Source organism: Jaculus jaculus, chromosome 2 (assembly GCF_020740685.1).
Source record: "Jaculus jaculus isolate mJacJac1 chromosome 2, mJacJac1.mat.Y.cur, whole genome shotgun sequence".
NCBI lineage: Eukaryota > Metazoa > Chordata > Mammalia > Rodentia > Dipodidae > Jaculus > Jaculus jaculus.
The window spans coordinates 168,559,067-168,563,809 of NC_059103.1; the positions used below are offsets into that span (position 1 = coordinate 168,559,067).

The window sequence follows — 4,743 nt, forward strand, 5'->3', positions numbered from 1 at the left end:
ATCTGCAACCTCCTGCCCAGCGGCCGACGCCCGCCTGCTGCCGACGAGCGAGCGAGCGCGCCAGGACCCAGGGAATACCCCATCAAAGCGAAACCCCAGGCCCTCTGGACTGATTGAAGGGACCCTAATTAGAATGAACAACTGCTGCTTCCCAAGGTGGAGCAGCAGCGTGGAGGTGAACATTTGTTTTCTCCTAACACTTCCACTGAGTTTTTATTGAAAAGCCACTAGCAGCAACTGTTTTATCTTAAGATGAGAACCTTTTCAACGCAGTCTGTTAGTGTTCCTTCATGATAACAAATACTGAGATAATCAGCTGATAAAAGGTTTATTTTGGTTCAGGGTTTTGGATGTTTCAATCCATGATCCTTTGGGCCTGTGATGAGGCAGTATCCTGTGGCAAAGTAAAAACCACTTAGATCAAAAAGGAAGACAGAGCTGGGTGTGGTGGCACATGCCTTTCTTTAATCCCAGCACTCTAGCACTAGGGAGACAGAGGTAGGAGGATCACCTTAAATTTGAAGCTTCATAATGAAATCCAGGTCAGCCTAGGCCAGAGTGAGACCCTACCTCGAAAACAAAGGGGAACAAAAGAAGACAGGACCTTTATAATAGGAAAAGATGGTGACATCAAAATAAAAAAGATTGAAAAGGGGAGGAGGCATGATGGGTGGATTTGTGAGGGGGAAGTGGAGGTGGGGAGGGAATTATGGTTTGATATCTATAATTATGGGGAAATTTTTTTTGAAAAGAGAAGACAGGAGTTTGCTCAGTGGTTAAAGGTGCCTGCTAGCAAAGCCTAACTACCCAGGTTCGAGTCCCTAGTACACACATAAAGCCAGATGCAGAAAAGTGGCGCGTGTGTCTATAGAGTTCATTCGCAGCAAGAGGCCTCTCCCTCTGTAAATAAAGAAAATTTTAGTTTGAAAAAAGGAGAAGGGAAAAGCTGGGCGTGGTGGCACACGCCTTTAATCCCAGCATTCAGGAGGCAGAGGTAGGAGGATCACCATGAGTTCAAGGCCACCCTGAGACTACAGAGTGAATTCCAGCTCAGCCTGAGCTATAGTGAGACCCTACCTTGGAAAACCAACAACAACAAAAAAGAAGGGGCTGGAGAGATGGCTTAGTGGTTAAGGCACTTGCCTGTGAAGCCTAAGGATCCAGGTTCAATGCTCCAGGTCCTACATAAGTCAGATGCACAAGGTAACACATGCATCTGGAGTTTGTTTCCAGTGGCTAGAGGCCTTGGTGCACCCATTCTCTCTCTTTCTCTCTCTGTCTCTAATAAATAAGTAAAAAAAAAAAAAAAAAATTAAAGGAGAAGACAAGCTGGGGTCCTACTATTCCCCTTTGAGGGCACACTTCAAGTCACCCAAAGATCTCCAAATAGGCTTCACCTAAAAGTTAACATCAGCATAACATAAAAATTAAAAGACAGACTGATTGAGATGGAGAGAGGGGGTATGATGGAGAATGGAGTTTCAAAGGGGAAAGTGGGGGGCAGGGAGGGTATTACCATGGGGTATTTTTTATAATCATGGATGTTGTTAATAAAAATTTGGGGAAAAAATGTTAACATCAGGGCTGGAGAGATGGTTTAGCAGTTAAGGCATTTGCTTGCAAAGCCAAAGGATCCGGGTTTGAATCTCCAGGACTCACATAAGCCAGATGCGCAAGGCCTCAGCCACTGCTATTGAACGCCAGACAATTGTGCCACCTAGTGGGCATGTGCGACCTTACGCCTGCGTCACCTTTGTGTGTCTGATTTGTGTCGAATCTAGAGAGTCCAACATGGGTCCTTAGGCTTTGCAGGCAGGCTTGTTAATCACTAAGCCATCTCTCCAGCTTAACTTGTAGCATCTCACCTCAGGAAGGGCTCTGAGAGGATACAGGGTCTGCTCTAATGACAGCGACGGCACAGAGAACTCTTGAGGTGGCCCACCCTCTCTCTCTCTCTCTATTTGTGTTTTTTTTTTTTTTTTTTTGAGAGAGAGAGAGCGAGAATGGGAACACCAGGGCCTTTAGTCACTGTAAACAAACGCATGCATGGTCACAGATAGCGGAGAAGTTCCATAATGGCAGAAAAAGCTGTCGCCCCCTTCCACAAGTCCAAGCAGAGTAAAACCACCACCACAAGCAAGCACACTCCAGGAAACCATAATGGCAGAACTCCAGCGCTCTGCATGTCTTTCGTCTGGAAACGGGTCTGCCCCCAAACATACCATGGATGGGATTAAATCCTAAGATCCACCCACACTGACACCTCCAGCCAGGTAGCTGGAGATCTAAATTATAAACTGAACTAAAACTCCCGTATCTATTGGGGAACATCCATTCAAACTACTGCAGTTGATTTCTACCTACTGTAATTAACACAACTCAAGATAGAAAAGATATAGACTTAGATGGATCCTTTTATTGTTTTGGTTACTGGGGAATCAAACCTAGGTCAGCCTTTGCAGGCAAGTGCCTTGAGTGCTAAGCCATCTCTCCAGCCCCACTTTTGTTTCTTTTAAAAAAATATTTTTATTTATTTGAGATTGAGAGAAAGAGAGAGAGAGCGAGCACCAGGGCCTCCAGCCTCTGTAAACAAACTCTGGACACATGTGCCACCTTGTGGCTTATGTGGGTCCTGGGGAATCGAACCAAGGTCCTTCGGCTTTGCAGGCAAGTTCTTTAACCGCTGAGCCATCTCTCCAGCCCCTCACTTTTCTTTTTTATGATAAAGAATTTGTTCAGGCAGAAGGAAAGACCCACTGAAGCAGATGTTTTAGAATGGTTGTTTTAAGCAGGGAATTTCTGTTTGAGAAGAGTAGGCACTCTTTCAGTTGCACCGATCCTGATGGAGGAGACGGCATGGGGAACATTGGATCTCCACATGCTGAGTAAGGACAGTGATGTAGTGTGTTTGTGCTAGCTCAGAGGAGCACAGAGTCTTGAGTCCCTGCTTTCTTGCCTGTCCCAGAAATCCTGTATCACTGTCTATTTTCACACGAATAAAGCAGTAATTTCCTACAGGGAAAAAGGCCATATTCTGCCCCGCTGAGGCGAAACACTTTCCTGTGTCCCTGAGGGTTCACATTTTTAAACATTAAAAAAAAAAAAAAATCAGCTCTTTCCGCCATCTTTCCGTGCGGCCATCATGGTGTGCATGAATGTCCTGGTGGATGCTCTCAAGAGCATCAACAATGGTGAAAAAAGAGGCCAACGCCAGGTCCGTATTAGGCCGTGCTCCAAAGTCATCCTCCGGTTTCTAACAGTGATGATGAAGCACGGTTACATTGGCGAGGTTGAAATTATTGATGATCACAGGCTGGGAAAATTGTTGTGAACCTCACAGGCAGGTTAAACAAGTGTGCAGTGATCAGCCCCAGATTTGATGTACAGCTCAAAGACTTAGAAAAATGGCAGAATAATTTGCTTCCATCCCGTCAGTTTGGTTTCATTGTACCGACAACCTCAGCTGGCATTATGGACCATCAACAAGCAAGACGAAAACACACAGCAGGGAAAATCCTGGGATTTTTTTCCTAGGGGTATAAAGAAAGCAAACATGAATAAAATGCCTCAGTGGACTCCAAAAAAAAAAAAAAAAAAATCAGATATGTCTTGGGCACCAGGAAACATTGTAAGTTTGTGAAACAAAGCCAATAACACATCCTTTGGATCTCAGTTTGACAGTGACTCCCTGCTAGAAGCCTTCTATGAAACACTAATTTGGGAGGCATACTCCCCCATTTCTTACACTCTGGATACTCACTTTAAAATGTCAGTAATCCCCGGGTAGGCTAGAAACTCACTGTCTCTATGACCCTTATTCTGCCAGCACCTAGCATGCATCTGGAAAATAGAAGGAACTCAAAAAGTATTTACTAGAATAAAAATAAGCACATGAGGCTGGGGGTGGTGGCACACACCTTTAATCCCACTTGGGAGCACTCAGGAGGCAGAGGTAGGAAGATTGCCAGAAGTTCGAGGCCACCGTGAGACTACATAGTGAATTTCAGGTCAGCCTGGGCTAGAGAAAGGCGCTGCCTCAGAAAACAATAGCAACCAAAGCACATGAGGAAAATTAAAGCCAGCTATAATCCCACCCTCCAGTGTTCACTGAAGATTCTTAAGAACTCTGAGGAGGTTGGTTCCCCCAAAGACAACTCCTCCCCGAAGAGCCCGCTGGGAAAGAACTCATTCCTCTGTACAAGGCCAAGGGAAGGGTTGCTGCAGGATAGGCCCAGCACAGCCTCCACAGGGAGGAGTCATCGCACTTGTGTGTGAGGGTCTTGACTTTACAGAACTGTAAAGGTGATAGAGCATCAAGCCTGTAATAAAAGGATTGATCTGTGAAAAAAGATTAAAGGACCACTGAGATGAGAGGCTAGCTAATACACTGCTTAAATGTGAACTTAAAAAAGCTCTTAGTACTAACGTTTGGAAAACAACTGAGGAAATCAAGTGGAAACACAAATCCGCCACCAACCCGGTCCCTCCCTGGGGCCTTGGCGAGGCTCTCAGGGTGCTGTGGCTCCAGCCCAGGGCTCCCAGCAGCTGGGCTTGGCACACATCTGGTCCTCTTTAAATGGACTTGGGGTACCAGGCTGGAGCCCCCCCAAGACCTCTAGACTCTGGGATCCAGGGCCAAGAAAATGCCAGGCCTGGCTGCCCCCAGAACCATCCAGTCATACTGGGCAAGTCCCTTCCTGTGTGGGTCCCCGGTAAAAAAAAAAGAAAGAAAAAAGCTCTTAG

General features: G+C 45.9%; 1 pseudogene; it reads left to right on the top strand.

Moving 5' to 3' along the window:
• Positions 1-3,139: 3,139 nt before the first annotated feature.
• On the top strand, positions 3,140-3,534 carry LOC101608140 (annotated as a pseudogene).
• The last annotated feature ends 1,209 nt before the right edge of the window (positions 3,535-4,743 follow it).